At 41.5% G+C, this 13,185-nt stretch overlaps 1 long non-coding RNA gene across 1 annotated transcript in view; it reads right to left on the bottom strand.

Moving 5' to 3' along the window:
* LOC116527000 overlaps positions 1-9,592 on the bottom strand; it is a 20,847-nt gene extending 11,255 nt beyond the window's left edge. Inside the window, exons 1-2 of the long non-coding RNA XR_004258339.1 lie at positions 9,423-9,592; positions 3,122-3,124 (exon numbers count right to left, since the gene is read on the bottom strand). This is a non-coding gene — a long non-coding RNA (uncharacterized LOC116527000). The remainder of the gene's footprint in view (positions 1-3,121; positions 3,125-9,422) is intronic.
* Positions 9,593-13,185: the final 3,593 nt, after the last annotated feature.

Raw genomic sequence — 13,185 nt, forward strand, 5'->3', positions numbered from 1 at the left:
GGAGGGAGGGAGGGAGGGAGGGAGGGAGGGAGGGAAGGACGGAAGGAGGAAAGGAGGGGAAAAAGGGGAGAGAGGGAGGGAAGGAGAGAGGGAAGGAAGTTATCAAATCCAAACTCTATGCAGAGCAGGAGACCTCTCCATGGGACCCTCTAGAATAGATAGGTTCTTGCCTGTTCTCCTAGTGGATGGAGATGCCCACCAGTAGCTGTGAGTCTCCCTGAAGACCTGATTGTGGCTCCAAGTTCCATAGGACTCAAAAGTCTGTTTTCCCTAGAGGGTCTTGCCATTGAGAGGCAGGTGATGTGCTGTTTCAGAAGACAAAATTGGGACATGTTCTGATGTGACATCCATCAAATATATACAGACACCCCGAAAAAGCTTATCTCTTCTAGGCCACACTTAACTATTTCCTCCAACTGTGTCAGATATTACAAAGTTTCTAGCAATCAAAACAAGCCAAATGCCATTCTCGGAACCCATGGGAGGGTTTTTGACTTTGTTTTGCCTTTGTTTGGTATCCATACCATTTTTCAAATTCTTTTCTCCTTACATATTTTGTTTTTTCTTTAAAAAAAAATTACCTATAATCCCATCACCAGACAGAATCACTGGAAAGAAACCAACATTTTAGCCATGTTCTTCTGTATATAAAAAGATTGCTTGGATGTTTTCATTACAATATTGGGACCACAACATCTATCACACCTTTTATTAGGAAATGGCCTTTAACAATATGCATTTAACAATATGCCTGATGTCTGTGTAATATTTCATCTTACAAGTATACCATGATTTATTTAAGTATTTCCTGTTTGCTTGCTTCTAACTAGAAAAAACAATTTTTTTTGTGTCACCACTGGGTTAGGGTAATCTCAGCCAATCCTCCTAACAGCACTGTGAGACCAGAGTTATGGTAATCTTCAGTTAAGGGACAAGGAAAGTGATGGTGTAGAAGGATAAACTACCAAAAGACAATAAGCTAGTGAGACCAGCATGGACAGTCAAGCCCAGTGCATGTAATCTGCGCTCCCCCGCACTGTTGCTCATATCTTTGGACCCTCATATACACGATCTTCTTAGTCATCGTGAAAGAAATATTAGCTTATTGTTTTTACTTGCATTTCTTTGGTTGCTTTTGAGTTTGAGCATCTTTCCATTTCTTATAGACCATTTGCATTTGTTTTCCTACAAAATGCTTGTTGATGGTTTTTGCCCATTTTTCTATTAGGTTTGTCTTATGTATATATGCACGTTTGTTATAAGTCCACTATTTGTCATGCATATTCCCCAGTTTTCTTTTTGCCTTTTAATTTTGTTATGATCATTTAGGACTAAGAAGTTTTAAATTTTGTATCCCTACCAATATTTTACTCTGTGACTATTCCATTATTTTTATGCTTAGAAAGTTTTCATTCCTATCAAGTATAGATAAATGTTCAGTTCTACTATTTTCTTTTAGCTATGCATTGAGTTCATTTTTGGCATTTAATTAATTAATCTATCTGGATGTTATCATTGGTTTCCTTCTGCAAAAATCAGTACAAGCTGGGCTTGTTGGCTCACACCTATAATCCCAGCACTTTGGAAGGCTTGAAGACCAGCCAGGGCAAAATGGCAAAACCCTGTCTCTATCAAAAATACAAAAATTAGCCAGTAGTGGTGGCACATTCCTGTAGCCTCAGCTACTCAGGAGGATAAGGTGGGAGGATTGTTGGAGCCTAGGAAGCTGAGGTTGCAGTGAGCCACGATTACACCACTGCACTCCAGTCTCAGTGACAGAGCAAGACCCTGTCTCCAGAAAACAAAAAAAGGCAGTCCAGATGTACTGGAACAAGCTTGTGTGGGATGGCTATACTCATTTCCTTTTCTAACACACCTGTTACCTGCATGGGCTCCTATATCATCATCCAGGTACCAGGTCTGCCACACCTGGTACCAGCATGAGCCCTATGAAGAGCACACCAGTAGAGACATTATACTTCCACTGAGACAAAATAAAGCCACACTGACTTTTAGTACTGAAATTATTGGCTGACATTAAACCCATGGTAACTAAAATCTCCAGATTTTTTTTTACTCTGGGGTGAGGGTGCAACTTTTAGAGAAAACATCTCTCCCTAAGACCGCCAGTCACTCTAAATTTGCATCTAACACTTCCACATAACTTTATCTATCAAGTAGGTAGTATTTACCATCTGCTGTTTCATCTTGTAGCATAATTTTCTTTTATATTCCCGAGTGTGAAAATATTCAAACTGACCCCTAATTCTCAGCTTTCAGAGCTGTCTGCTACTTCCCAGGTCACTTTGGTTTTTAAGCTCTTTCACATGCTGTTGGTGGACATCCTGGTTATTCCCAAATCTTGTTTTCACATAGGCAGCTGTCAAGTCAAGATAGCCATGGCCCTGCCTGGCATGTTCTTTGGAGTTGCATTTTTATTTTTATTTATTTTATTTTATTTTTGAGACAGAGTCTTACTCTGTTGCTCAGGCTCGAGTGCAGTGGCACAATCTTGTCTTACTGCAACTTCCGAGTCGTGAGTTCGAACGACTCTCCTGCCTCAGCCTCCTGCCCCAGCTACTCAGCCATTCTGCCTGGCTAATTTTTGTAGCTTTAGTAGAGACAGGGTCTCACCACGTTGGCCAGGCTCGTCTTGAACTCCTGACCTCAGGTGATCTACCCAACTTGGCCTCCCAAAATGCTGAGATTTCAGCACCCGGCTGCATTTTTAATTCTCACTGTTTTTCTTGACATGTATTCCAACTAAATTCTTATGGGTGTTGTTGATTTGGCCTCATATTTGGTCCTGTTGAAATGAATTTGAATCATTCATGATTTGGTTATTTATTGCATTCATTGTCTTTCTCAGCTTCTGGTTACCCACACATTAGACACAAGTGCCTTTATCATCTTTTTTGAAATCTGCAGATGAGGAAATGGAGTCCTAGAATGGTGGAGTGATTTGACGAATGTTGCAAAACTATAATGGGGAGATGAGTTGGGGATCCAAGTCTTGTGCCTCCAAAGAAGGGCACCAGGCAGCATAGGGCTGGCCAGTACCAGAGCAGCAGCGTAACGATGCTATATGTGTCACACACGCAGCTCACTCAGTCCTGACCACGACCTCCACTGCTCTGATTCCTGCTCTATCAGGCATCTATAAGGACATCTCCAAGTTCACCTTCAAGGACACCATTAAGGCTGGGCCAGTGGAAGAACATGACCCATGGCACAGATCTAGGAATCCCTCTTCACAAGACTTCAAAGTTCATTATTTCATTTGGGCATCGTTTTGCAATTCGCTAGGAATTCCTCTTATCTTATTTTTATCTGGTCCATATTCCTCCATTTCAAAAACAAGACTAGCCTGAAAAACTGTCAGCTGCTTGCTGAGGTTATTTTTGGTATATAGAACTTACCAGAGTCACCCATCCTGAAAGATTTATGGTTGTTTTGGGGTACTGAACCCATGTTGTACCCTGTTTTTTATGAAATGTTTTCAATCCAGATGGTCAATAGTTTTAGAATATTCCCTCAGGAATTGCCATCAAGCAATCAACCATTTTTACAAATGTTGAAAATGGACCTTTTGTCCAGGTGAGGGCTTCCCTGTATTGAGTCATTGTGCTGCTGCCAGCTCATCTGAGAGTTTTTATTGTTAAACTTGTGTAGGGCATCCAAGCACCACCTTGCTGCCTTCGCACCAGGCCAGGGGTCTACCTTTTGGAAGAACATCTCTCTAACTAGAAGAGAGAGAGAAGTGAAGTTGAGATTGCTTGGCTCTGCCTCCTCTTTTTTCCAAGTGTCTGCAGTTTAGCATCTTCTCTGTGTAATCCTTTTCTTGTCCTGCTCTTTGAATAGCTTTGAAAACCCTTTGGAGATCACAGGCCTATTTTCAGCCTCTGGTTGGTGTGGGCTGTTGGTTTCCCAGTGCGGTTCTTACAGGTTCAGGGACCCCCACCCTTGTATTTTCCTTGACTCCATGTCCACGTCTCATCTCCTGGGTATGCCTTTCCGAAAGTCTTGAGACCGCCAGTGGTCACCCTGCGTGGCCCACATCGGATTTTTCTAGCTGTATTCTCTTTTTGGCTGTCACTGGGCTTATTCAGGATTATTTACTGCATATATGCAGAATTTGGGGTTTCCCCCAATCTCTTTTCTCACTTGGGATCTGTGTGTGTTCAGACTACCTAGCCCCAGCCCTCCAGTTTAATATTGTGTGGCACTAGGACAGTGGCCTCAGTTTCTTCAATTTGATACCATTGTGTATGATAATAGAATTTGCCTCCTAGAGTTGTTATGAGGATTGAAGGAAATAGTGCTTAGTTGTGATTAATATTAATATTATTATCTACCTATTACTGAAACACTTTGTGGTTGTAAGTGACAGAAAACTGCCTCAAACTGGCTTAAACACAAAAAGAGAATCTATTGCTTAGAGAATTTTCCTCTAGGAATTACCAACAAGCAATATCCAAAGGCAGACCTGGTTTTTGGCACAGCCAGGTTCACAGCCCCGATAACGTCCCCAGGACTCGGGTCTATCCATCTGGCTCCTCTGACGCTCTGTGTGAAAGAAGGAGGTGGCACACCAGCAGCCTCCAGTTTGGCAGAGCCATGGTGGGGAGTCAGACTCCAGCGCTTGGATTTGGCTTCTATCCCAGCAAACTGGTGCCCTGCCAAACTGAATTTGGAAGGCTTGCTTTCCCAGAGAAGAAAGGACATGAGCTTTCCTGACTGCGAGTGATATTGCTGACACTAACTGGACACCTCCTCCACTCTGTAGCTAAGAGGCAGCCGGGCCTTTCAATGCAGTTCTTTTCCAGCAAGAGAGATCCCACCAGAATTAGGATGGGTAACCCCAAGCCCCGTGCACAGGTGCCTGCTTTTACTCCCTCATTTATCTCAGTCTGGACATTCCTGACCTTGACTCTTGCTGGCGACGCCCTCTGCACTCCTCCATGTGCTCCCGTCAGCCTACTCCTGAGAGCTGGAATTAATCGGCCTTGTCTTTACCCTCTGACCCCACCTAGCCTCCCAGATGGGTTTCCACACCTGGCAACTGACCTTGGAGTTACTCCTAACTCTGTCTGACAGGCCTGCTGGATTGGAAGTTATGTTTGCTTGCTAACTTCTCTGACTCTTGACCTGTTCTGGTCACTTGTCACCTGGTGTGACATCTCTCTGTTATACACTGTGCCAGGCATTGCTTTTTCCGCAGGCTGGAATCCACTGCCTCTTCTTTCCCCGGTTCAATGTCCTTTTGTGGCACTACCTCTCTCACTGGGCACCATCTTCACAGTAAATCAAGTTGCTTTTCTCTCTGCGTGGGAGTGGAAAGGTGTCCACAGTGTCCCCTCCCTTGTCCCAGAGTGGACCTGAGCTGAGCTGAGTGGTCTGGGGAGGAGGGACAGCAGGCTGTTTGCTCCCTGCAGAGGTGCTTGATGGTGGAGCGCTCTTGTCCCAGTTCCACCTGATTCTCCAGCTCAGAATCCAGTACCCCTGTTGACCTCACAAGCTCCTTCATGGCCTCCAATACATTCCCCACTCTGCTTGAGTCAGCAAGAGTCGTTTCTTCTGCCTTCAAGAGTCCTAGCTCATGTTCCAGTGCTGTGCTTCATCTTCCCTGGCTTTATAGATTTACTCGGGCTCTTTTCACTCCTCCCTTTGAAGTTACCAAGGGCATGTTTTCTGGTCCCACGGGCCCGCCCCCTGCAGCATGCTCTGCTCTTCCCAGCTTTGGGCCAGCACATCCTGCTTCCCACCAGGCCCCCGCTGTTCTGAGGTGGATCTGGGCTGCAGTCCAAGACACAAAATTCTCCACCGCGGCACCATCTACATGCCCAGATGTTCCCTCCATATACTTCCTCTTTCTCTTTTTCTTTTCCAAACTCATGAACTTCAAGTGAGAGAAGGAATGAAAACACCACCTGTAACACCAATTCCTTCAATTTCCTCCCCAGAACTTCAAAGTGGTCAGAGATGTACTGGGCTTAGATTGGAACTATCAGAGTTGGAAGAAGCCTTAGAAACCATCACAAGCCTTTCCTCCAGTGCTGTCTCTGATCGTTTGGTTGTGGCTGACTGAGTTGTCACATCTGGGCACAGGAAGAAAGGTGCTGGGAGTGATTCCCAATGTCTGCGTGGATGAGGGAAGGGGGAGTGACAGCATATGAGTTGGTTATTTGCCAGTCCTCCAACAACCTTTGTTGTACTTTACAGAATGGGGAAACTGAGTCATACATAGATCAAAGCTGTCTAAGTCCACACGGGAAGCCAGGGGAGATTTGGGGGTAGAATACACATTGTCCGGCCTTCTCTATCAACAACGACTTCTCTTTTCCACTGGAATTCACTCTCATGGGATGTCATCTAAGTTTACTTGCTGATGGCATGTGTGCCTCCCAATATGTGATATCAGTGCTGTTCTTGGCCACTTCTATACATGACAGTGTGGCATGAAAGGGATCCTGCTGGTGCATGTGGGGCTGGGGCTAATACTCTGGAACAACTTTCAGAACCACAGTTCTGCTTCCCTAGGATAAGAGGGTGGTATACAACCCAGAAAAGGCGGTCCTGGGCTCTGCGGCCACGGAGCCCCAGGGTTTGGAAGGTGCCGTGGAATCTCACTCCTTAGTTTGGACTTTTTGTCAAATTGCAGCTGGAAAAAATTAGAAGTTGCTGCTCCAAATGGAACATACTCCATTTCATTCCAAATGAGAAGAAAACAAATAGACAGGTGAGCCTCCCCAAAATGATAAAGCTCTTCACACTTAAGATGAGAAGTCAGTTCAAGTGCAGTCCTGGCGTGACTCATTAGGGCTTGCTGCAGGAAAATGGGGACGAAATGTCCTCATCCTGTCTGTGGAAGCCAGCTCCTTATTTTAAATCCCATCCTGCTTGACTGTCAAAATTGGACAGAGCCTTCATCAAAGCTGAAATGCATGCACAGAATTAGAAGTCCCTGCGGGAGCAAGCTCACCGTGGTGAGAACCTTGCAGAGCAGACAGCTCCAGGGCCAGCAGCCGCCTGCAAACACTTGCTGAGCAAGCCCCTGGGAGAGGGGCCTTTCTCCCAGGCCAGGAACGCCAAAGTGGGGTTTCCTGATAAGGAATACAGAACTGCTGTTTCTTGGAGAGAGAGTTCACCTGGACTGGGATCCATTCTCAGGCTGGGCCTTAGTAGTGGGACAGCATCCTGTTTTATTAAAAGCCTGTTGCTGGCAGCAAAAGCCGTCTGCCTGCTGAGTGGGCAGGGGCCCAATATCGCTGTGGGCAATTCCAACCCAGTACTGGGAGCTGACATCAAACCAGGAAAGAACACGACTGTTTTTAGCTGATGTAGCAGCACATTTTCTCTTTCTGTCTTCTTCTTCTTCTTTTTTTTTTTTTTTTTAATAGTTCTATTGCCTGGTTTCACTGTGTACATTTTGTGTGTGCAGGCATGCGTGTGACATCCCAAACCCAGCTACAGCCGGGGTTCACCCTGAGATGAGCCCGCCCCACTTACTTGCTCCTTCTCCCTCCTTCCCCCACCTCCCCCTCTTCCCCATCCTTCCCCCACTGGCCTCCCCAGCTCTAAAACTGCTGATAGACATAAAAAACAGAGGGAGACCCAGGCTGTGGCCTGGGGTTATTTACAGGGTTGGGGTGGGTGAGAGAAGAAAAACAGACTGCTTTGTTTATCTTTTGAGTCTTGAAACTCTAAAAAATTCATTCATTTCCATGGAAGCCTTAATTTGTAGGATTCCAAAAAATAAAAAGTAAAGGAAAATTCACTTCAAAAGAAACTAGAGGAAAAGCTGTTTTCTTTGCTAGCTGATTTGTTCATTATTATTTTATTTAAAGTTAGGTTTGGCGAAGGCAGGCAAAGGTAGTCACTTTTTCATATTTTTATTACATTCTTACTTTCTTCCTCCATTGCCTTATCAGTTAAGAGGGCAAATAATATTCCAAGAGACTGATAGAACATGCTCTGCACTCCGCTTGTTTCATAGCTCTCTGGGGAATTGGGGTTTTTGTAAACTTTTATAATCACATTTTCTGCTGAGGTTATAGATGACTCTGAGAGTCTTCCATTCATGCTGTAAATTAAAATGACTCAAATTGATTCTACTTTTACAAATTAAAAAAAAAATGTACCTCTATACAGATTTTTTAACAATTTTTTAAAAAGCCATTTTACTAACACACTGGTTGGCTGCCTGTGCATGATTTATCTGGCTCTTCTTAAAATTTGGAGTGAACAGTTCCCATGTCAAATATAACGTGTTAACTTATTGGCTTCTTTTTAACCCTATACTCAAACAAAAAACTTTTCATATAAAGCCAGAAAATGGTATATGTTGTGAATTTTTTTTTTTTTTTTAAGATAGAGTTAGTGGTAATAAAGAGATTTTGGAAAATAAAATTTACTTGAAAATATGTTACTTTACATTGGAATATGCAATTTTATCTTAAAGATATAAATATTCAATTTGACCACATTAATCACTGTACTGAGATAAGCCAAAAATAATGTAAACTCACAATTTTAGCTATACATTCTAATATTTTACACATTTATAGACGTTTTCCAAGTCATGAGCTATCATATGAGGCACACGAATAAAGAATGATATAAATCATGTTAAGTGCAGTCTACTTTTTCCTGACCTATATCTTTAAGACAAAAGACATTTCACAAATTGAACTTGTTTTTGTGGGGAGGGTCCACTCTCTGGTTACTTAAGAGAAAACCAGAGGATTATCCTTATGGTGAGGGAAAGTATATAGAAGGCAGTATTTTTTTTTCTTTTTATAGAGGAGCAGGGCTCTATCCCTTGGTGCAGTGTTCTGCCTTTTGTGTTTTTTTCTGGTTAATTTAAAACATTAGCTCCAAGTTTTTAATATAGTAGCTTCCCGTGAGTCACTGGGCTGAAAGCCCATCCTATCTGTGTCAGGCAAGGCTCCAAGAAAAGAAACAAGTAGAACACAGATATAAGAAGGCTTTATTAGTGCAGCTAAACATTGATAATTAGGAAAGTTCCAGTTCTTCTGTGGTAGTTTATTTGTAGATAAATGTAGTTGTAACCTTTTGGTGCCAAAGGAAAATCTTCTCATTCAAGACAAGAGATACGGAATAGGAAGAGCTCAAAGAAAACCCAGTTTTCTGTGTTACAGACAAGTATTTACATTACCAATCAACTTTTGGTTCAGGAAAGAAGTGATAACCTGTTTAGGTTTTCAAAAGGAATTCAATATCCTGTTGACTAAATGCAGCGCAGGCTCAGAGGAAGATAGCTTTTGAATAATGCAATTGATTCCTTCTAAGAAAGCGTAGGGTGTAGCTTGTATTATAGGAAGTGCCATTGATAGTACTTTTACTGCTTTCTGGAAAATCACCCAGGAAAGAAAATATGTTTTAAACATTATTTTTAAAACAGGTTCTGCTGGCTTCCAGTTCTGGAACAAGATGGTTAAACTCACTTCTCCCTGCTCTGCTCCTCTAAATACAACTAAGTACCTTGGAAACTATTCAGCAGACAATGATAAAGAGCTCTGAACGCTAGAAGAAAAAAAGGTGTAGTCACAAAAAACCTCAGGACTTGAGAAACAGCAACATGGTAAGTTTTTTAAGTTTTCTTTTCATCTCCCAGATACCCGGGGCTGTGCTGAACTCACCAACAGATATACACAAAATGACAACAAAGCAACAACAAAACGCCCAAGAATATCTTGTTCTCTTTGGTCAAAGTTCAGGGAAGGGGAACCCCAAGAGAGACCCAGTAAGAGCTCTAGCCCCTGTTTTACAACCCAGGGTCTTTGCAGAGGGTTTGATCTGCCAGCATCAGCATCAGCAGCAATAGTAGCCGCAGCAAAGCACTGGGCAGTCCTGGCCTCCAGTCCACAACTTAGACTCCAGCACATGGCCTGATTCACCCAATCAGCCACAGTGAAGCCCTGCGTGTCTCCAGACTCTATCCAGTGGCATAAAGAGACCCAGACCCTGCAGCTTCTTCCCCATCATGGAAGGCTGCCCATCTACAGAGTTTCCAAACATAATAAGCACTAAAAACAATACAATGTGATATGCTAAACATACACACACAATTAAATCAAAATGAAACACTAAAAAATGTCCAAGTAAGCCACAGGAAGGCAAGAAAAAAAACAAAAGAGTGATAAACAGAAAGATCAAAGAACAAATATTAATAATAATTATCTTAATTGTAAATGTTCTAAATGCACTAATTAAAATGCAGAGATTGGTAGAGTGTATTACAAAATGTGACACAGCTATGTGCTGTTTACAAGGAACTCACTTCAGATTCAATGATCTATAGGTAGACTGATAGCAAATTGATGGAAAAAGGTATAACATGGAAACACTAACCACAAGGAAGCACAAGTGGCTGTATTAACATTAGACAAAGCAGATTTCAGAGCAAGGAAATTTACTACAGGCAAAGAGGGAAATTACATAATAACAAAAAGAATTAATTCACCAAGAAGATACAGCAATCCTGTTGTGATATTATGCTATATATTGGTTTTCATCTGCGCGTCCTGGCTTACAACTCCCATAGCCAGTGTTAGTCTTTTGTTGGGGGTGTTAGGCCTCAGGGGCAGGCCTCTGACTTTCTCCAGCCTCTCTTTCACTCTAATGTTCTCCCACCTTTCTGCCTTTCTGATTGTGGCTCTTAAGACCTTCCCACTAGATGGTCCCACCCTTTATCCTGGGGGAAGGAATGCTGACATCATGAAACTTCCTTAAAATCCCAAGAGGACAGAGTTCAGTAAGCTTCCAGATAGCTGAGCATGTGGAGGTTCCTGGAGCGTGGTACATCCAGGGAGGGCATGGAAGCTCTGTGCCCCTTTCCCCATACCTCACCCGAGGCATCTCTTCATCTGTCTCCTTTGCAATACTTTTTAATAATAAACCGGTAAACATAGGTAAGGGTTTCTCTGAGTTCTGTGAGCTGCTCCAGCAAATTAATCAAACCCAGAGAGGGGATCGTGGGAACCTGAACTTGAAGCTGGCTAGTCAGAAGTTCTGGAGGCCCAGACTTCCAACCGATGTGTGTATGGGGGCAGTCTTGAGGACTGAATCTTCAACCTATGGGATCTGACTCTATCTCTGGGTAGATAGTGTCAGAACTGAGTTGGAGGATACCCAGCTGGTATCTGCTGCTATGTTCTCTTTGATTTTCTCTCTAGTAGTTTTAGTAGTCTTGAATGTGGGAAGATAGGGGAATTGATGCCCCAACCACAATTGTGGATTTCTTCTTTCAGCTATCTTAGTTTTTGCTTCAGACATTGGAAAGTCTGTTGCATGGTTCACAGGTATGTAGTGAAAACTCTCTCTAACTGTCTTTTTCTTCTATTTTTACACCAGGACAATCATCAAGACAGAAGCCTTTCTTCATATCATATAAGGCACAAAAAAAGAATGACATAAACCATGTTGAATGCAGTCTATTTTTTTTTTTCCTGAGCTGTATCTTTAAGACAACAGATATTCAACAAAAATAGGACTTTTTTTTATTTTTGGTGGAGGTTATCCACTCTCTGGTTACTTAAGAGAAAACCAGAGGATTATCTTTATGGTGAGGGAAAGGGTACAGAAGGCAGTATTTTTTTTCTTTTATAAAGGCACAGGGCTCTTCTCTTGGTGAGGTGCTCTGTTTTTTGCGATTTTTCTGGTTAATTTAAAACAGCTCCAAGTTTTTAATATGATAGTTTCTCTTGAGTCACTGGGCCTTTCTTCTGTGTTGATGATTGTGGTGTGACGGTAGAAGAAAAACACAGTTAGTGAGAGCTTTTTCTGCATATCTGTGAACCAAACAACAGACTTTCACATGTCTGAAGCAAAAACTAAGACAGCGGAAAGAAGAAATCCACAATTGCGGTTGGGGCATCAATCCCTGCTGGCGCCCGACACTCAGGACTCCTAGGACTACTAGTGAGAAAATCAGCAAGAATGTGGAAAAACTCAACAACGCCATCCACTGACAGGATCTAATTCACATTCATAGCACAATCAAAATCAACAGCAGCAGAATACGCTTTTTTTTTTTTAAAGGGCCCATGAGACATTTACCAAGATAGAGCATATCGTAGGTCATAAAACAAACATTAAAAAATTAAAGAGAATTGAAATTATACAGAATATGTTATCTGGCCATAATAAAATCAAACTTGAAATCAAGGCAGAAAGTCAATAGGCAAATCTCCAAAAACTTGGAAACTAAACAACAAACTTCTAAATAATTCATATGTCAAAGTGGCAAGCTAAAGGAAATTTTAAAAAGACAAGAAAAGAATGAAAATGAAAATACAGCATGCTAAAATTGTAAGATTAGCTAAAGGAGTGCTGAGAATAAAATTTATAGGACTAAATGCTTACATTAGAAAAAAGGAATGATCTCAAATTACTAATCTAGTTTTCTACTTCAAGAAATCAGAAAAGTTGAGCAAAATAAACTCAAAGGAAGCAGAAGGGAGGACATAAAAAAGCAAAAACTAATGAACTTGAAAACTGGAAAAAGAAAAAAATGAAACAGAAATTTGGCTCTTTAAAAAAGTTTAATAAGATTAATAACTTTTAGCAAGATTGGCAAATATAAAAAGAGAGAAGACATGAATCACCAACATCAGAAATGAAATATAAAAAGAGAGAAGACATGAATCACTAACATCAGAAATGAAAAGCTACCACAATAGCTTTTTTTAGCTACTAAAAAGATAACTTAAAAACTGTAATCAACTTTATGCTCAGATATTCAACAAGTTTGAAGAAATGGGCTAATACCTCAAAAACCACAACATAATAAAACGTAGCCAAGATAAAATAGACAATCTGAATAGTTGCGTAGATATTTTTAAAAATTAGATTTGGAATAAAAACGCTCCCAACAAAGAAATTATCAGGCCCAGATGGTTTCATCCAAGAATTTTACCAAACATTCAAATTAAAATTAATGCCAATTCTATGTACATCTTTCAGAAAATAGGAGAGAAGAGATCACTTCCCAATTCTTGTTATGTTGCCATCATTACTCTGATACCCAAGCCAGCTAAAGAAGGTATGCAAAAAGAAAACTACAGACTGATATTTCTTATGAACTTCAGATGTAAAAATCAATCAAATTTAATTAATCAAAATCCAACTATGTTATAAAACAACTAAAACACCATGACCAAG

The sequence above is a fragment of the Sapajus apella genome, unplaced genomic scaffold (genome assembly GCF_009761245.1).
Source record: "Sapajus apella isolate SASKATOON/1434 unplaced genomic scaffold, GSC_monkey_1.0 scaffold52, whole genome shotgun sequence".
Lineage (NCBI taxonomy): Eukaryota > Metazoa > Chordata > Mammalia > Primates > Cebidae > Sapajus > Sapajus apella.